Source organism: Protopterus annectens, chromosome 14.part0 (assembly GCF_019279795.1).
Source record: "Protopterus annectens isolate FY-2018-M chromosome 14.part0, PAN1.0, whole genome shotgun sequence".
NCBI lineage: Eukaryota > Metazoa > Chordata > Ceratodontiformes > Protopteridae > Protopterus > Protopterus annectens.
In genome coordinates this window covers 277819031-277841143 of record NC_056748.1, presented here as the reverse complement: position 1 = coordinate 277841143, position 22113 = coordinate 277819031, and the positions used below count along the sequence as shown (strand labels likewise).

General features: G+C 38.3%; 1 protein-coding gene across 1 annotated transcript in view; it reads left to right on the top strand.

Moving 5' to 3' along the window:
- The window catches only part of LOC122788950 (transmembrane protein 150A-like), a 656138-nt gene that overhangs the window by 449272 nt on the left and 184753 nt on the right, over nt 1–22113 (top strand). The gene's annotated exons all lie outside the window — the stretch shown is intronic.

Here is a 22113-nt window from a genome sequence, read left to right as displayed (position 1 = left end):
TTCCACACACTACCAAATGGCTGGCCAGACCTACACCCAAATCAGTGAGTGGAGGCCCAACAGCAGGTTCTCTCTCTTCTAAGTATCAGTGCTATTCAACCTGTCCCAGCAGAACAAAGGAGACAAGGTTTTTATTCAAGACTTTTCCTGGTACCCAGAAAAGACAACTCCTTGTGTCCTGTCCTGGACCCCTCTATTCTAAACACCTTTCTGGTAATCCCAAAATTCAAAATGCTAACATTTCACTTCAGCAGCTTCTTCCAATGCTAGGCAAAGATGCCTGGCTAGCAACCTTAGACTTAAAGGAAGCTTATCTGCACATTCCAATAAGGGAATCTTGCAGGAAATACCTACGCTTCAGGGCAGGCTCCATGCACTATCAGTTCTCTGCACTTCCCTTTGGCTTATCTACTGCACCCAGGGTATTCACATAGTGTCTAGCTCCAGCCATTGCATTTTGCAAGCAGAGAAATATTCAAATATACCCATACTTGGACAATTGTCTGATTCAGGCAGAAAGCCAGGACTTGCTATTACAACATCTGGCATTTGTAAAGAAACTTCTAACCTCTCTGGGGTACACCCAGGGTTGCCAGATTTCCAGCCCCCCCAGGTAGGGACAAAAAAAAAAAAAAAAGAAGGTCTCTCACGGCAAGTGAAGACCAAAAATAAATAAATAAATAAAAGGTCTTTAATGCGGAACAGAGTTCCACATTAAAGACCTGAGCTCACTCAGTAGCTCTGCACTAAACACGGAGCTTCTCGTGTTTAATGCATTGCAGTTCCGCATTCAGCACAAGTAGCTCTGTGTTTAGCGATTTTTGATTGGCCCGTATACCGGCATATGGGCCAATCAAAAATCGCTAAACACGGAGCTTCTCGTGTTTAATGCGAAACACAAGAAGCTCCGTGTTTAGCAATTTTTGATTGGCCCGTATGCCAGGTATATGGGACAATCAAAAAAAAAAAAACAAAACAAACAAAGCGGAGGCTGGCCGGCATTTAAACCAGCAGGTCGGGACTCGGGATCAGGCTGCTGATCTCGGGACAGTCCCGCCCAAATAGGGACGTCTGGCAACCCTGGGTACACCATAAACAAAAAGAAAGCTCACCTAGTACCCTGCCAACATATTGTATTCCCAGATGGCTTTCCTCACTCTGGAGAAACAAGTTTATTTGACAACCTACTTCAAACTATTGGCCACAAAACCCAAGCTATCTGCAAGGAAAATTCTGCAAGCCCTGGGGTTCATGGCATCTTGCATTTTATTAATTCCATATGCAAGACTGCATATGAGGAAACTACAAGGTATCTAAAAAGCCTATGGTGTCAACATTCTCAGGACCTGGAATCCTGGAATCAATGATTCCTATCATTCCTCCTATAAAGACAGAGTTCCTTTGGTGGGCAGAGGCCTGTTACCACAACAAGGGGCTCCCTTTCACTTTACCCCCTGCCACCCAAACCCTAACAACAGACACATCAGACTATGAATGGGGGGCTCACTTGGCAGGGCAGTGCATTCAGGGCAAATGGAACCCGAGACAGATGCACCTGCGTATCAATCAAAAAGAAATGTTAGCTGTACAGTATTCCCTGACAGCCTTCAAAGACCGCATTCTTCCAGGACAACTATTGGTAAAGACAGACAACACCACAGTTATGTGGTACATAAACAAACATGGGAGAACCCACTTGTACCCTCTCTGCAGACTAGCCATGGCTCTGTGGAACACAGCCTTGAGCTACCAAGTGCACCTACAAGCTCAATTCCTGCCAGGTAAGCTACATTCACTGGCAGATGACTTAAGTAGAAATCTCATGGACCCACACGAATGGAAACTAGAACCAAAAATATTCAACTTCTTGAGGAACAAATGGGGGACTCCAGAGGTAGGCCTGTTTGCCTCCCCTCAGAACTACCAATTGGACAAATTCTGTACAAGTACTCCCCACAGTCAAGCTTGGAAAGTGGATGCTCTGTCCTTTACCTGGGAAAGCCTCTTGGTTTATGCCTTCCCCACTCTGCCTCTCCTCTTGAAGGTTCTGCTAAAGATCAAACAGAACAGGCCAAAGACAATACTGATTGCACCAGACTGGCCATGCCAGCACTGGTACCCCCTTTTGTGTAGTAGGACACTGCTGAAACCATGGCACCTGCCTCAGACCCCCTCCCTGCTGTCCCAGCAGGTGGGCCAGATTCTGCACCCTCAACTTCAAACCCTGAAGCTTGCAGCCTGGCTAATTCCTTGAGCTCTCCAATAGCATCCCTCAATAAGCAGGTGCTAGATGTTATTCTGGAGGCAAGGAGGCCTAGTACTAGAAAATCCAATGCTGAAAAGTGGAAAAGATACTGTTCCTGGAGCCAGACTCAGGGGATGGGCACAACGGTGCCCAGCTTACCTCATATTCTTCAGTGCTTAACAGAAATGCTCCACAAGGGCCTATCCTTCTCATCAATTAAAATTCATGCCTCTGCCATTTCAGCACATTATAATACTGAGCCACCCCTCTTCTCTCACCCCTGTTAAAACAATTCCTTAAAGGGGCCAAAAATTTAAGACCCCTCAGGAGGGCCCCCACGCCAGCCTGGGACCTTACATTTGTATTGGAAAAGCTCACCCCCCCCCCCCTTTGAGCCAGCTGCAACAGCAGAGCTGAAATTCCTTTCTTGGAAAACAGCCTTCCTTCTGGCCACCAGCAAGAAGAGTATCTGAATTACAGGCTATCATGCCAGTGTAACCCTTCATTATCTTCCATGCAGACAGGGTTTCCCTCAGGACGAATCCTTCCTTTATGCCCAAAGTGGTGTCTAATGTGGCCCTAAATCAGTCCATTCATTTGCCTACTTTTTTCCCTAATCCACAAAACAAAGGGAAACGAATACTACACTCTCTGGATGTGCACAGACAACTTAGAGTTTATTTGGACAGGACTAAGCCTCTCAGAAAATCTGAACAGCTGCTAGTTGGCTTTGCTGCAGGGGCAGAGGGGAAGGCCATTTCAAAGCAAACCATTTCCAAATGGATAGCCCATTGCATTAATTTCTGCTACAAGCACCATGGAAAACCTACCACACAGGGGATAAGATCACATTCCACCAGGGCTGCATCTACCTCTGCAGCCTTTCTCAGAGGAGTCCCTACCAGGGACATCCTAGAAGCTGCTACCTGGAGCTCTGTACATACTTTCACCAAGCATTATCACATACCTATTTTTTCTAAATCCAGAGCTGGTTTTGCCACTACAGTCTTGCAGGGCTTAATAGCTGGCCTTAATGCTCCTTAACTTCCTCCTCCCTTCCTTAGCTTTGGGAATCAACCCAAATGCGATGACTGTAACAGTGAAACATGAAGAACATAGTATAGTTCAGTACACTTACCATAAATGTAGATGTCGGAGTATATTCACTGTTGCAGTCCTGGTTACCCTCCCTCCAGCCCCCTGACTTCTCTTGGCTCTACCTTTCCTTCTTGTTTGGTATATTTGAGTTTTTATGGTGTATTTGCTTTTTGATGGAGGTGTACCATAACATATAATTGCTTCCCATTGTGGGGGCACCTGACATCTGGGGCAAAAAAAATGGAGTTGGCTGAATGTTTTATACCCCTGATGACCTGACGTCGTGGAAAAAGAGACAGCATCCAATGCAGGAATCAGAAGACTCTGGTATTCAGGCCGGCTGAGGGCTACCTGCAGGCAGATAACCCAAATGTGATGACTGCAACAGTGAATACACTCGAACATCTACATTTATGGTAAGTGTACACAACTACTTTGTGTGGGAAAAATGTTCTCACCCTGTTGTGTTCTTAATCCTTGTGGCTGTGATGTTTTCCACCCTTTATGTTCATTTCACCACAAAATCTTTTCTCACTCTTCTTTCATTAGCTCGTTAGTAAACACAAAAATATCATTTTTGGGAATGTACTCATTTTAAAGTATTTAAATTAATTTATTCTACTACTATGTTGCATAGACCCAAAATACTGACAGCTTGCAGTGAACTACAGATGCGACCTGTTAGTCTAAAACAAAATGACACTCTACATTTGTCCCCCTTAGTTTTGTGACTAAGCTAATTTTATATTATGTGTCCTCAGCCATCAGTATTTTGCATTGTTTAACTGTTATTCATGTTATTAGTTCACTTCAAAAAGCACCACCTTTCACATGGAGTCCCAGCCTGCTTTAGCCTCATCCATAGCTAATCTATTAGCACTCAGTTTTGTGAAGAACTGCATTAGCAAGTGCCACATATTTGCTGACAGCTCACTTCTTCATATACATAATGATGCTATGTGTGAGTGATATTTTATTCATCTAAATTGGAAGCTGGACTCTCTGTCCCACCTGTGTTCACTAAATATCACAATATCATTCATCTGTGCAATCCAAGGAATCTGCTGCATTCTGCTAACCATAAGTACACTTTAATAATACATTTTGCATTTTTAAACTGTAATTTTGCTATATTGCTGATTTTTTAAAAGTGTTCTTGCTGATTTGTTTAATCTTTTGTGTGCTGTAGCATAGACTAGATTCAGATGAGATTAATTTGGTTCTGTTTGTTAAATTGAGCACTAAACCAGTCTGTCTTTTGTTGGAGAGGGCAACCTGTACCCTTTTGGCAGGCGTGTGCAGTTAGGACTCATCTGATTGAAGGTGCTGACACAGGGCTCAGTTTTGAGCTTTTTTTATTGGTTAAATTGTTTAATTCAGTTTGCTCCCTATTGCTACATAAGCCCCGCATTTCCGCTTGTTTTAAGAGAGCTCCACAGTTAGGTGACTAGCCACTGCTCTGCTGTAGTCATCTATTTACGCATAGCACACCTTTTTGCACTATCATGCACTACCTCACAATGGAGGTAACCATTAGTGGTTATAGACACAAAAACTTCAGTAAATAAATTTTCCCTTAGTAGGTGCCCATGATCCAGCTGAGCAGTCCTTAAATTGCACTTAACTCAGACAGCACCTCAGCTGCACTTTTGCCCTTTAAACAGTCCCAAAGCCGCCCAGTCTACAATAGCCTCATACCATTTAGAGAACCCCCACTAGTACAGACCCTTTATAGAGCACCCTATTAGTACAGACCACGTTAGAGCACCCATTTATACCACACCCTTCCATTTTATCTCCCCAATGTGAAAACAGGATTTAACCTTTCATTATGGATGGTCAGTTTCCTCTCCATTTCTCCTGCCAGCCAGATTGACATGGGTATCCTGAGGCAGTGTAGCAACTGCCTCTTGTACACTGACAACCCTCTACTCCTAAATCACCCAAGTACATTTTGTGAGAGATGCATCTACACTAAGAATCTGGAATCGTTGCTTTCTCTCATACAGAACAGTAACACTGAATTGGTTGTCAGTTCACATAGTACACCTCATATGCAAACCAGGCACTCAACACATAAACCATCATACATGGAGGTCCTCAGAAATCTACCTAAACACTAGAGACCTTCCCAACACAAACATGCTATAGCTAATGCAGCACCTACAGCACTCAATACACATAAAAACAGAAGCACCAGTATCTCACCAAATAAGCCCCTAAGACAAAGTATATATAAACCAAATTTTTTAGTCATAGATGACTCCATTGTGAGACAGACAGATGTCCCACTCACCAGGCTGGACAAGGAGAAAGTTATTGTCAGGTGCCTATCGGGTGTCAGGATCCATCAGATCACACATGCTCTCAAGTCTCTCAACAACAGGTACTGTTATGACTCCGTCATAGTTCATGTTGGTGTGAATGACTTGAGACATACCTCACTGGACTATATGAAGAGAGACATGACTGAGATCTATGAATATGTGTCTCAAGCAGGTATGTCCCTAACCTTGAGCAGCATTCTATCCTCACCTAAGATGATACCACAGTATAAACAAAAAATTATTGACTTCAACAACTGGCTTAGTTTCTGGTGTCATTCTAAGGGGATCCTGTTCTTGTCAGCCTGGGATGACATGGTTGATAGTCCACACTGCTTTGCCAGAGATGGTCTTTGCCTGTCATCTCTAGGCTTTCGGTTACTGGATAAGGCACTTGCCTCCCCCATAGTGCTTTTTTAAGCAAGGTCTCAAGAACAAAATTTCTGATAGGAAATATCACACAAATAAATTAACAGATATGCTGCTAAACGTGAGGAGTTTAAATCAGAAATTGCACACTCTGGAATCACTCCTCAGGAGGATGTTGACATCTACGCAGTCTCAGAAACTTGGCTCAAGGCCGCAGAGCGTATCCCAGCCTGGCAAGGCTACAATGCCTTCCACACTTTCAGATGCCAAAAATGAATGTATGAGAAACAAAGGAGGAGAAGTAAATATTCATCAAAGATAAATACACCTCTAGACTGGTTAGACAAGAAAACTCCATGGAGTTACTCCAAGTCCAACTAACTGTGGGTAAGCAATAACTAAATAATATTAAACAGAATAAAAAAACAAACAAAAAAAAAACCAGAGCCAAAGCAATACTGACTGCAAAATTCCAACTTTTACTGGTGCTTCTGGTACCTCAGCCAAATTGCCTTCAAGGAGTTAATCAAACACCACTAAAGCAATCTTTTATATATAAACAAATTTACACCTCAAAATTAGTTGGATTCCTTAATTAAAGTGCTCAAAGTAATCAAAGTGTTTCCGATGAAATTACACCCCCCAACACACTTGCTCCTCTATTTAAATACAAAAAAATTATGTATCCAAAACATTTTGAAATTACTAACATTTTAAAAACATTAACAAACAATGTGATACAGTACAAGTATATATTAATATTTATCTCTAGATTCAAACCATTTGGCTGTAAAGTCTTGAAATTAATAATAAACCTGGTTTCCATTTGTAATAACTTATGTACAAAATCACTTCCCTGGTTAATGTGAGGTTTAGCTAGAGCACTAAAGAAAACACTACTATCTGAACCTGCATGTACTGAATGGAAATGCTGGGCCACAGAGCTATCCAAATTACAATTCTTAACATCCCCCAAATGCTCCACTAACCGTTGTTTTAAGCATTCTCTTAGTTTGCCCATATATCATCTTGCGGGTGTGCATCCACAACCTATGATATATACCACTCCACAAGTACGGCAACCAAAATGAGTACAAGGTCTATAACTCCTTCCATTAAACTTACGATCACTAAGAGTTTTTTATCCTAACACATACTTTGCATCTCCCACATGGGAAGGACCCCAACTGGGTCCCTTCCACCTGGAACCTCTTCAAATTTAAAATTTCCTTTAAATTCAAAAATCTTCCATATGAAAAGATAACTCTTCCAGGGAAAATCTTACTCAACATCTCATCCTAATAATAGGCCAAAGGCTGCTGACCAAATTTCTCAATATATCTGAAAAGTGAAAACTAAATGAAAACTCCAGCCAAGCTAGAACTTCCACTGAGTGACCTCTCAAACCTCTTCTATCAGAGGCACATGGGATATAGCAAATAACCCTTATAAACATCAGTTGTTTCTGAAAAGGGAGAGAACCTACTAACAAATAAAATTTTATTTTCACTGTCTGTCAACTCTCCTCTCCTTCTTTCCATGTTTTCCCATATTTCCTCCCTGTGGCTCCAAACAGTCTTGTGCACATCCTCAACTACCCTAGCCCCCTTCACCTTCACCTCAGCTTTCATTATGACATCCATAGAGTATCCCCTATTTAATAATTTATTCCTAACCTTATAAAACAACTTATCTAACTGTAACTTTTCAGATGTATTACTAAAATACATTTTAACTCTTCTTAAGATAATGAGTTTAAAAGATGTGGGGAAAGCATACTATTGGCATAGAGAAAATTGTTCACTGCCTTTTTCTTAGAATACGGCCTAAATTTACCCAATTGTCTCTGCCAACAAACAATTCAATGTCAAGAAACTGTATCACCTCCCTATGTACTCTGTACGTAAAGTCCAAAGCACAAGAATTCTTGCTCAGCTCATCCATAAATCCATTAAATTCTCTCATATAACCCTTGCATATAAAAATTAAATCATCTATGTAACACTTATAGATAACATGTTGAGAATGAAATCCAGTATTGTAAATAAACAAATTATCAAAATAAGCCATAAAAATAAGTACATATGAGGGAGCAAAAGAATCCCCATCACAGTGCCCTCCTTCTGCAAAAAATCTCATTCTCAAACACAAAATAATTATGCATAAGGGAAAACTCAAGAAGCTGAATAAAAAAGAAAGCTGCATGAGGACGTTCACCCAACATTTTTCCACTGATTCCAAGCCCCATTTTATACTGATGCTTATGTGTACACATCAACACAAGCCCAATAAAGTCTCTTTGCCAATCCAATCCCCCAACCACTGCAAAAAACTCGTTTGTGTTCTTAATATGAGAAGGAACCCTAGATAAATATGTCTTCAAGTGGGCGTCCAAAAATACCTACATTTTGCAAATAGGCACCACCCAATACCAGACACAATTGGCCTACCCAGAGGGTTCAATAGGTTTTTATGGATCTTGGGTATGACAAAGCACCTAGCATCCCTGGGGCATTTTATATGCAGCTTCCTGACATCTGATGAAGAAAGAAAACCTAAACAATTCCCCTGCTCCAATAATCCAGCAAATTAGAATTATATTCCAACAATGGGTTATCAAATAATCTTTGATAGTTATTAGCATTAGATAGTAATTCCCTTACCATTTTATCGTAAGTTAATTTGGTCATAATAACCCAGTTACCACCATTGTCAGCTTAATTAAATACATAATCCATGTTGGCTTCACAAAGTTCATTCAATACTAACCATTTATTTTTACTGAAATTATACAATTTACTCCACCTACTGAACTTCAAATATTCTAATTCAACTTGCCTACACAATATCCTTTCAAAACTATTTACCACCATGGAGGTCTTAGGGAGAACAAATGTACTAACATGGCACATGTGGTACAAATAATTTCCAATAACCTGTAACAAACCATTCCTGAACACCCTTACAATCTTCCTCAAAGCCATCACACAAATCATTCTCACATACAGATAAATCCATCAGAGAATCATTCATTTCAGAATTCTCAATAACATTACTTGCTTTCTTGTAATAAAAAAACACTTTTAAATGCAACTTCTTGCAAAAATGCTTGACCTCCAAAAGAAGGACTGCCAAAGTGGGAATACCTCCCCTTAAGCAACAAACTTATAGCATCTTCACTAATAACCAGGTTGGACAAATTAACAATATTCAAACTATTGTTACAGTCTGCAATTACATTCTGTAAATTATTGGCCACATACCTACAAACAGAAAGTCCAGAATGTCCAACAATGTCCATGCTCCTAAATTTGGAGCTTAATTCTTCCTCCCTTCGCCTTGTGTCTTCCACCCTCATCCCTTGGTATGACATGAACTTGAATGCTGTTCTGCTGAAACATACACCGCTTGTTGATTAGCATCTGCATTTAGATTCTCGAACAAAACACTCTTCTTACTGCTGGAAATGGTCTCTGTGGATGAAACTGAGGAATCTTGTGATTCCTAACATCCCCCAAAAGGTCCACTATTCGTTTTTTAACCATTCTCTTAGTTTGCCCCACATACCATCTTGTGGGTTTGCATCCAGAACCTATGGTGTACACCAGTCTACAAGAACGGCAAACAAAATGTTCAGTAGATCTTTAATTTTTTCCATTAATCTTACTACCATTAAAATATTAGGGATTGTAATTTGGATAGCTCTGTGGCCCAGCATTTCCATTCAGTACATGCAGGTCCAGATAGATTTTTTCTTTAGTGTTCTAGCTAAACCTCACATTAATCAGGGAAGTGATTTTGTACATAAGTTATTACAAATGGAAACCAGACTTGTTATTAATTTCAGGAGTTTACAGCCAAATGGTTTGAATCTAGGGATACATCTTAATATATGATATTTATATCGTATCACATTGTTTTGTTAATGTTTTTAAGATAGTACTTTCAAAATGTTTTGGATACATGTGTTTTTGTATTTAAATAGAGGGGCAAGTGTGTTGGGGGTTGTAATTTGATGGGAAACACTTTGATTACTTTGAGCACTTTAAGAAATGTAACTAATTATGAGGTGTAAATTTGTTTATATATAAAAGATTGCTTTGGTGGTGTTTGATTTATTCCTTGAAGGCAATTTGGCTGAGATACCAGAAGCACCAATAAAAGTTGGAATTTTGCAGTCAATATTGTCTGGGTTTTGTTTTTTGTTAACTGTGGGTAAGACCACCTTTAAATTGGGTCTTTATTATATCCTTGGATGCTTAAAAATGCGAACGCTGATTGATCAAACATATTTTCACGAAACTGCAAAATATCGAAGCAGCAGAAACTCGATTTTTTTCCTAGGGAAAGAATTCGGTTGTCCGTTTCTGTTGCTTCAGTATTTTCAGTGTTATGGTGGAAAGTTACCAGTCGGATTTAGGTAAGTGTGCAATTGTGTGGATGTGAGTGTTAGGGTGATTTAAGTGAGTTAGGGTTAGGGCTCGGGTTAGGTGTGTGTGCGATTGAGTGGACATGAGGGTTAGGGCGGATTTAAGTGAGTTAGGGTTAGGGAGCGGGTGAGGTGAGTGTGCGATAGTGACGGACCTTAGGGTTAGGGTTTGGGTTAAGGTAAGTGGGTAGTTAGTGGTGTGTGCATAGTTTAGTGTAGGGTTAGGTATCAGATTTTAGGTGTATGTGTGTGGATTTCTGTTTGTTTGGTGTGCTTGTGTTGTGTGTATGTGTTTTGGATCAGCGATTTCTTTCCCTGGGAAAAAAATCGCTGATCTGACAGTTCGAGATTGTAAGCTTTCGCTTAAGTTAAGTCGATCAATCAGCATTCGATGATATAATATAGGCCCTTTAAATCATCATTAGCTATAGGCTCCCTTCAGTGACCCAAGATACCCATGCTGTTTATTTGGATCTACTTGAGACAATCAAATTTCAACCAAACACTCTAGTCATGGGCAATTTTAACTATCCCTCCATTGACTGGGAAACTTGTATGAGTACCAACATGCTCCCACAAAGGCTCCTGGACTTCAACACTAATGCCCTGGAACAAATAATATGCAACCCCCTCAAGGGACTGAAATATTTTCGATCTGGTCCTCACCAACATGGGTGACCATTGCACCACCACAAGTATAGGACTGATCACAAATCAGTCACATTTGAAGTAGCTATAACCCCTGAACCCCTCTTAGATGAAATCAGGTGAAAAATTTTCACCAAAGCTAATTATACCCTACTAAGGGATGGCATCAATAATTTCCAAGCTCATGTTCCCACAGATGGCATTGACAACTATACTAAGATATACACAAATGTTCTGTACAAGCACATATACAAATATATTGACACAGCTGTACCTGATAGGATCAAAACAAGATCCTCAAGAAAAAACAAGCCTCCCTGGTGAACATATAGCATTAATAAGTTATACAACAAGAGGAAAAAGTTCATGTCTAAGAATAAAAAAGAGAGGTCCCAGCACTGGAAGAACACCCTCCTCTGCTTGATCAAACAAATAAGACAACTTGTAAAATCCTCTAAGTGTAACTTTGAAAGAAAAATTAGCAACCATAGCTAAGGATAACCATAAGGAATTATTCAGCTATATCCATAACTTAAAAGGTACGACCCAGACATGTGCTGAACTAGCTGTGGATGGCATCACACGCACTGATCCTGTGAAAATAGCTAACCTATCAGCTGACAGGTTTGGCAAATATTTCACCCCCCTTTCTCCTCCAAACATTCCAAAAAGTGTTCCCTCTACATCTCCCCCACCTTCCATCTCTAAAGAGCTAGTTATTAATGCTCTCTACAAGGCCAAAAACACAGCCTGTATGGGACAGGATAGCATCCCATCTTGCATTTTAAATGGTCTAAAACATGAGTTAGCAACTCCATTAAATATTGTCTTCAATCCCAGCCTGAGCACTGTTTTTCCCTACTGAATGGAAAACAGCAACCATCATCCTCCCTTATAAAGGGGGTACAGCAACAGACCCTGGGAACTACAGATGCATAAGCTTAACCAGCCCTACCTGTAAGACCATGGAATGAATCATTATGGACCTTATAAAAAAGGACAGAGGTGATCTCCAAACCCTTGATCCAACACAGTTTGGTTTTGTCAAAGGCAGGTCATGCCTCGTAAACCTGGTGGACTGTTTTGAAAACATCACCAGAGCCATAGACAAAGGCAAATCTGTGCATACAGCCTACTTTGACTTAGCCAAAGCCTTTGACACAATCCCACATTTGGGCATCATTGATAAACTCTCCCAGTTGAATATCAACCTTTATGCCATCAGGTGGGTTGATAACTGGCTTACTGACAGATCACACTCACTCAAAGTTGGAGACTTTACAACCAGCAGACCTGTCACCAATGGGGTTTCGCAGGGGTCAGTGCTGGGCCTCCCACTGTTTGGAATATACTTCTCAGAAATTCAGGCCAAAACAGAGGGGCTTTGGCTGACTAAGTTTGCTGATCACTGCAAATTAGGTGTAATCACTGAATCCCCAAACTATACCAATATACTTCAAGAGGGACATAAACAAACCAAAGACCGGTGCCAAAGCCATGGACTCAAACTCAATGCAAAAAAAAATTCATTATCCCCTCTTCAGTAAAAATGATATTCCTGCAGACTATCATATAAATAATAGGGTCTACTGCTCTACATCGAAAGTACACTTCTTCAAAATAGAGCAGCAGACCCACACTTCAACGAAAGTGCACTTTCGCTGAAGTCGAGTTCTCTGGGCAACCCAAAAAATAAAAAAAACACTAAAATGTGTTTCTGCAGGGGGGGCAAGCCTCCCTGCACCCTCCATGTGGGGGGCTGTGCCCCCCCCACACCCCCTACTTAAATATACCAACTCCAAGATCACACTATAGCGGGGAAAAGGGAATATTCCCATTCTGCTCTGTAGTGTGACTGCCAAAGTCAATGTTCGGACTTTCACTACTTCGAACAAGTGGACTCGGTGAAGTGGGTTTCGAAGTAGTGAAACTTTGAACATTTGCACGGATCCCAAATAATAATACCCTCTGTAATAATTCAATACTGAGAGACTTGTAAACTCAAGCTGACTGTAGCCTAAGCTTCACTAGGAGTCTTATTTGATTAAGTTGTAGAGGGAGTGTTTCCAGTTTTGAGACCATTCCTTCCTCCTCTTAGACATCAATTTCTTTATCCTATTGTGTAGCCTGTTAATGGCAAGTTGTCCACTATGCAGGTTTGTTTTTCCTTGAAGATCTTGCTTTGGTTCTATCAGGTACGGCAGAGTCAATACAATTTTGCAGGTGCTCATTTAAACCATTGGTGTATAACTCAGCATAGATGTCTGTTTCATCGGTGGGTGGAGGGGCTATGAAGCTATTTATGCTATCACATAAGAGGTTGTAATTGGCCATGGAGAAGTTTTTTAATCTAGTTGTTGCTAAGGGAGGTCTTGTGTTATAGGTACTTCTAGTGAGACTGATTTGTGGTCACATCTCACCAAGGATGGCCACACACTGGGGGGTGGTGCAACTGTCCCCCACACTGGTGAGCACCAGATCCAGGATGTTTGAACCCTTGTGGGTGTGTCAGCCAGTTGGTCCAGGGCATTGGAGTTAACGAAATATAGGAATCTTTGGGAAAGAGAGTTAGAACACACATAATTTACCCAGTCAGTGGCTGGGTAAATAAAGTCACTCAAAACCAGGGTGTTTGGTTGTATCTTGATTGACTCAAGCAGATCCAAGTACACTGGGTGGATGTCCTGATTCATGGAGTGGGTCCTATAGCTGGCAATGACCTGAAGAGAAGTCTTACCTACAGTCAATTGCACGTGAAGTAATTCAAGGGAATCATGCTGTTTAACCAAGCTAGAGGTGTATTTATAATTGCTATACCACCTCCTTTAGTTCTCATGCCTTCAGTTTGTGGTCTGAATGTGCAAAAGGAAATGTAATCTGGTATATCTGGGGTGCTCTCTGCAGCCTTAAACCAGGACTCAGTTACTGCACAAATGCCAGCATCTTCCAAGGTGAGGACTGCTTCCAGTGAGTGCAGTTTCTGGTTTAGACTCCTGGCATTTAGCAGCATAACCTTGAGGTTGTTTTTAGAGGGTATTTTTGTCAGGAATTTTACTCGTGTGACACTGCCTAAAAAAGGCACTATAGGGGTGTTAAGAGCCTTAGCCAGTAACCAAATTCCCAGGGATGACAGATGAAGACCATCTCTGTCAAAGTATCGAGGTCTGTCGACCATGTCATCCCAGGCTGATAGATACTGGATCCCCTTTGAATGACACCAGAAACTAAGCCAGTTGTTGAAGTCTAACATTTTTGGTTTGTATTGAGGTATCATCCTAGGTAAAGGTAAAATGCTGCTTAAGGCTAGCGACATACCTGCCTGAGACACATAATCAGAGAGCTCAGTCATGTATCACTTCATATACTCCAGTGAGGTACAACTCAAGTCATTCATACCAACATGGACTATGACAGAGTCATAACAGTGCCTGTTGAGAGACTTGAGTGCATGTGTGATGTGGCAGATTCTGGCCCCTGACATACAGATGACTGTGACTTTTTCCTTATCTAACCTGGTGAGAGGGGCATCTGTGTGTTTCACAACTGAGTTACCTATGACTGAGATGCTTGTTTTTGTGTTATGCCTTAGGAGCTTGACCGGTGAGACACTGGTGTGTGATATATTATGTGTATTATATTCTGCAGAGGATGTATTATGTGAATCATGCTTTCGTTTGTGTTTTGGAGGCCTCTTATGTTTATGTAATCTTCTGGTAAGGACCTATGCATATATAGGTTTATGTGTTATTGGTTTGGTAGGTGCAGGAGGTGAGGTGTGCATGCTGACAACCTGCTTAGTATCAGATGAACTGACTGGTGAGCAAGAAGCCTGGATTCTAGGTTCTTGATATATATGCATCTCTTACATAATGAATTTATGTGGACTGGAAGAAATGGTTTGCCAGTGTACGTGAGGCAATTGCTACATTGCCTCAGGATGTCCATATAGACCAGACTAGCTGGAGAAACTGTGGGAATTGTCTGTCCATAATGCTAAGTAAGTTGATGTAGTCAGAAACCAGGTAGAGGACAGAAAGGACCAGGTAAAGTAGAGGACAGGAGAAGTGGGCAGAAAATATGAAGGGCTAGTGGATAGGCTCTGTGTTGTTACCTCAGGAGCCTCACTGAATGTATCACCTGTCAGGTGAAGGCCAATTGCAAGAACTCACTGATGGAGCACCAGCAGAGCACTAAGGGAAAATTTCCAGGCAGAATTGTTTGTATCTATAACCGCCAATGATGCCCACTGCTGCTTGGCAGTGTGTGATGCGCAAACAAGCATAAGCTTGTGCAAATGCAGTGCTTATGTAGCAAATGAGAGCAAACTGATTTAAACAAATTAACCGATAAAAAGGCTCAAAACTGAGCTCTGTTCTAGCAACATTCAATCAGATGAGTTTTTTATTTTCCAAATAATATAATGTTTAACAATACAGTCATCAATAAACAAGTATTATAAACCTTTATATACACTATGTACAATTGACCTGAACAAAGGAGGGAAAAAATTAATAAAATATATGAAATTAGTAACAAAAATTTATAATATTCAATTAATAAAGTATAAAGTTACACATTAATTATTTAGGGTTCATTTTTAATGTCTCAATAAGAGTTAAAATTTTTCCCAAGGATTGTTTGTCGATGTTTTAGGTGAAAGTCTCAATTCCTTCACCTTGATTTCTAATGTCGCTGTTTCCTCCATCATTCTCAAGAATTCTTCCAGAGTAGGTTCTTGTGAAGACTTCCACTTTCTAGTTATACATTTCCTTGCCACAGCTAGTATGGGCCAAAGTAGGTATAGATTTTTTTTATTCATTCCAGTAGTATCATTAACATTTAAGAAGACTAAAGATTTGGTTAAAATAAAGGTATTTGTGAAGATAGCTTGGAGAAAAATAGTAATTTCTTCCCAGATTTTTTTTATATTAATACAATCAAAAAATATATGAGACCAATCAGCTTTACAGTTTAAAGAACATCTCCAACAAATGGATTTATCAAGTGAATTGAATTTGGCTAGTTTATCAGGTGTAATAAATGCCCTGTGAATATATTTCCATGTAAATATTTTCCATACTTGTAAATTAAATGTTAAGTTAACAGAACATAAAAGATTTGTTTTACTCTCAATTGATAGATTAGTGTGACATCCTTTTGCTATGAAATTCCACTATCTTGCATTAGGGTTAGTTTTATATGTTATCAATATTTTGTATAATTTTGAAATTAGATTCATCCAATTATAATTGTCATAAATAACTTCAGATATTAGACTTATCAAATTTGGACTAGTTGTATAAGGAGAATTAATAATTTTACTATTAAGATCCTTAACATATGATAATATGCTTTGTAGTATCAATCAATCTGCTGATGGAATGTCATATTTATTCTGAATTTGTTGAATGTCTAATACTAGTTGATTCTCTATACAATGTTGCCAACAAGGAAAGTTTTTCCCCTCCCATCTAGTTAAGATAACGTTATGAATTTTATTGAAGAAATTCTTAGTAGAGCTAAAGGGAATTATCAAGTCTAGCCAAATCTTAATATCCGTGTTAGTATATATAAATCTTCTGAATAAATTGTAGATATTATTTATATAATTTAAGTTTGTTGGTTTTGTTATATTATATTGAATATTAACAGTCAATATGTGCCAAATCCTATTATTTGTTCACTTAATATACAATTTTTAATTAATTTATTTTCATTTAGAAAAATAATAGTGTGCAGTGTTTTCCATGTTGAAGAATAATTAGGATCTATCCAATTAATGATAGTTCTTAATATGGAAGCTTTTATGTATGATTCTAGATCTGGAAGTTTAATTCCACCTATTTCCCAAGATCTAATATGATGTGTATAGGCTATTCTATTTCTTTTTTGATACCAAAGAAAGTTTAATAGAATGTTATTTATTTCTTTCAATATTTTCTTGTTAGGGACTATAGGAATAGCTTGTGCAATGTAATTAATTTTTGGAAGTATTGTCATTTTTATTATATGTAATCTGTCTTCAAATCTCAAGAACAATTTATTCCAGCTTACTACTAACATTTTTATTTTATTAATTATGTTGCTATAATTTGTGGCTAACGTAGATTCCAAATTATCACATAGTGTTATTCCTAAATATTTTATTACGGGAACTTGTTTTCTTATCACACAATTTGTGGTTAAGGTAAATTCTCTATTTTTATTCAAATGTATATAATTAGATTTTCCCTTGTTAAATCTAAGGCCGGAAATATTATAAAACCTTTCCACTATTTCATCTAGTTTTTGTACTCATTTTTCCGAGACAGATAATGTGAGTAAAACATCATCAGCAAATAACATATTTTTTGAATTAAGTTGACCATATACATCTATGCCTGATATATTAGAGTTGTGGCATACTAATGAGGCAAATAGTTCAATTCCTAAGGCAAACAGGATGGGAGACATCAGACATCCCTACTTTGTACCTTTGGTTATTTCAATAGCCTTCACGGTAAATGGCCCAAGTTTTACATAAGCCACAGTTCCTTAGAACCTTTATAATAGAGTGTTTATCAAAGATGTGTCATCCAGCAAGATACAAGAGTAGGCAGACTTCTTTGTTATTAAATTGTTAAAAGCAATGGCACTCTAAAAAATACAAAACCTACTAAGATGAACAGTGCCTTAAGAAATCTCTCTATCTCATATTTATTTAATTAGTGTTCTACTTGAATTTCTCATCAAGAATTACAATTTACAAATCTGTCTTATTTTACTACTTTAAGCAGTAGCAAAAGCAGACCATGAAGACATTTTCTCATGGGCCCTTTACTTTAAAGAAATAAAGATGAAATTCCAAGGTGAACTCATTTTACCAACCATCTCACTAAGAAACTGTAAACCTTTAAATTATTTAAACAGTTGTCAATATTCAATAAAAATATCAGCTGCATAATAGTCAGCTATACAATTGTCTGAAGGATAAAAGGTAGTTTATGTTATAAATCCCTGCCTTAACCAGATGTGTAGCATACATAATATCATTTAGGATTTGCGTTTCTTAGGAACATATGTCTATAAATGTGTAATTCAAACAATTCTTGGTAGAATGAATGACATCTACACTACTTTAATATGCTAATTTATGTGCAATTTTACTATAGGTTTTCCGGTACTTTCCTGTCATTAAGGCAACTCCCACGATATATCAACAGGCACTCGCAAGACTGTCTGAGATGCCAATTTTATAAGTTATAGAACCATGGCTTAAAGTTTTGCTGGGAATAAATCAGCTGTTCATCACAGAAAATAAGTATACATGCCCACACAATTTAGTAGTGCAGTTAAACAACTACTTGCATGTTGGTGTAAGAATTTTGGTTAATTACCAGCATCTTTGCCACTTTACTGAAAGTTGAACCCCACTTACCAAAGATTAGAAAGCACTAAAGGATGGGGAAAGTAATCAGTAATTTACTATCTACTGTATTCACTATTTATTTGGTTACTACTTAATCAATTCAATTGAACATGTCTAGGCAGTGTGAGCAGAGGAAAACAACAACACTGCACAGTACAGGGTTTACTATGTTATCTAATAAAGCAATGTGCACATTATATTAAAATAAGCAGGAGTTATTAAGTACACGGTAATAAGTCCCTTTGTGGCTTCTGAAATTAGATGATTTCTGTTACCAGGTTAACGAAGTATTCAGTATAATATGTCTGAAACCTGCCTTAATTTTACTTGTTATGTGCACAGAAGTATGTCACAATAGCACCTGATGTGTGCATCTCACACACATATTTTCCTATTTACACTTGCAACGCTGTAACAGATGCTTACAAAACTATCAGACATGTCATTTTACTGGATCATCACAGCATAGTGTATCTTATAGCCTAGGTATGAATAATTCAGAAGAAAGGACTGTATTTACTTCAAGTGTAACAGTGTAGTCTGTAATGCTTCTATTACTTTTTCAATTGGATGTTATTCAATGTTACTGTAAATTCTTTTTTTTTTTTTGTGTTACCTACATGAAAAACAGCTACTCTGTCACTGATTTCACACCTATTCTTTTTATTGATTTAAAATAAGTCAGGGTTTGTAGATTATAATAATCCAAAGACCATGTTAAATGAGCTTAAAATATACTGCTTGTGCAACTGATATCACACTACAAGCGTTACCTTAACAACAGACAAGCAGGGGATTCCTTAACTGACTATTTCTACCTTAAATCTTTCATAGCAGACAAGGGAAGCTCTTAACTAGTGCACTAGAATGTTTCAAATAACAGCATTGTCAGAACCCAGTAACGGAACTCTGTTTATAGTGACTGTTTTTTCCACATTTAAAAATATGGATATCTATGTTATTTTTAAAATGGGAATTTGAAGTGTAGTGAAGTCAGTAAGCCACAGAAACTATGATTAAAAATGTTCACTTCCTATTATGCAACAATGAGGTGAACTAAATATACTATGAATAAAAAGGGAGATGAGAAAAAACATCTGTGTACATGTTGTCTCTGTTCTTCCTTTACATATAACTAATTATACTAAAGTGAAAGATAACATCTGAATCTGGTTTGCCTCACTGCCTATGAATGAGATGTAACTATATTTTTAGAAGTCACTCTAAGTTATAAAACCATTTAACATTATCAGCCACAACCACTAGACTTGTGATGAGTCTGTTGCATAAATTATAAGTTTAAGAAAAAGTATAAATGTCTCAGAGTATAATGGGCAATATAATAGATGAAATACATACATTTTGAGGTAAAGTCCAGAAGTCTATATCTTTGTAGATTCTTTGAGAGATTTGGAAGACTGTGTAGTTTTAGAATCAGTTCTTTGTTTCTTTTTCCGGTACTTACGTATTATCGCATCCACTTTGCTAGCGAGTCATGCTTGTACATGCACTGCTTACAAACAGCAAAAGATAATTAAATGTAGTATAATGGACTTTCCGGCTGTTGTACTGTCCAGATTTTCTCACAATGTCCAGGTTTTTGTCACTTATTTTTGGTGTGTTCCTCATAAAAAGTGTGACTTTCTAGCAACTCACTGACACTGACGTGATTTCTTGTATGTCAGTACCATTGTCTGTTTTGCGATAGTCGGAAACATCATCAATCCTCAGATCATCCCAGTCAGTCAGCTGCTAGAAAGTCACACTTTTTATGAGGAACACACCAAAAATAAGTGCCAAAATTCTGCACATTGTGAGAAAATCTGGACAGTTGAGACATATGCAAATATGCTCGGTACATGTAACAACACAAAAGTGGACATCAGCAGTTATACCTTTCACATGACACTTATGCCCCAAGTGATGGGAAGCTTTTAGAATTCATTACAGATGCCACACATACCTGTCAACATCGGAGTACAACAAATGTGGAGAAAGCATAAAATAATGTCAGGACAAGAGGCTAAAAATATTGGATACATTTTCATTTGTTACAAACGTAGAAAGTGCCCAAATACAATTAGATACTTTCTGCCCTAAGTGAAGGGAAGTTTTTTTAATTAACTAATGATGCCAGCAATACCTTTCAACATCGGAGTACAAAAAATGTGGAGAAAGCCTTAAATAATGGCAGGACAACAGCCTAAAAATCTGGATAGAGTTTAATAATTTAGCAAGCTTAGAAAGTGCAAAAATACCGGTAAATAACTTTGCCGCCACGTGAATGGCAAATGATTACATCAACGGTGAGTCGTTTGCAAGGTGGTTGCGATAATACGCAAGTACTCTTTTTCCTTACATTAGACCAAGTATTTTTTTCTGGAGATCTTTTCAAGTTGGTGGAAACAGTCCAGTCCATTTCTTCAGGAATTGTGATGATATTATTATTCTTGATGAAGGTAGAAGCTTCTTCAATGTTGTTAAAGGTTCTCAAGTCATTTGAATAGAAAATTCTGATTCTAGCAGGATATACCATCTGTGCTTTTATTTTGTTTTGTTTCACTAATGGCCAAGTTTTTTTCCTGGTTTCTAACACTTTTGCAGAATAATCATTGTCAAATCTGATCTGACTGTTTATATGTTATGGGACTTTCTCTCCAGGCTGTTTTTAAAATGAGCTCTTTATCCAAGGACAGGAACTAGACTATAGATTTTCCTATGGCTGTGTGAGCTCTTTCTGTTCCATTTGATAATCCCTCTTTTAAATCAAGCACTTCAAGAAGCCAGGAATTCAAAAAGGTGATGATGTCTTCTCCCTCAGTTTTTTTCTGGAAGGCCAAATATTCTTATATTAGTTCTCCTCTCCCTATTCTCTAAATCATCCACTTTATTAAGTATCCAGTTATTTTGAAGTAAGATTTCTGTCTGATTTTCCTCTTCTTTGAGTCTTCCATCTATGTCATTTAGCGATGTCTCCATATCAAGTAATTTACTTTGTTGTTGCTGCAGTATTTCTTTTAGTACATCTGTTTGCTTTCGGCAGTTTTCCTTGAGACTTTCCAGATTATCAGTGAATCTATCTATTTTCAATGACAGTTTATGTAATGTGGAAGGCATTAGTTGTATCTCCTTCTTCAGAGTGGTTTCTGAGAATTCTTTAAACTGGCCATTACCAAACAGCTGTGTTGTTCTCCAGAATATTTTGACAGGAAAAACTCAATAATATTTCTTGAAATTTGGTAAAGTTGTAATTCTTAAGTTCCTTAATATATGTTTTCTATTTTTGGTTAATGAAAATAATGTTTTCCCTGTTTTCTAGTACTGTTTTGTAGAGCTCTAAAAAATGCTGCATATCTGTTTGCCATCTAGCAATCAGATGAGTTTTAACTGCACCCTCCTGCCACTAAGGTGCAGGGGAACCCTAGCCAACAAAAGATGGCCTGGTTTAGTGCTGAAGTATACAAACAGAACTAGATTCAGCATGTCAGAATCAGTTCTATTCTACAGCAAACAAAGTGCAACAATTTCAGGGAAAAACAGTTCAAATAAGCAGTGATGTCGTAAAAATGAGTTCAAAAGTGCAATATAGAGT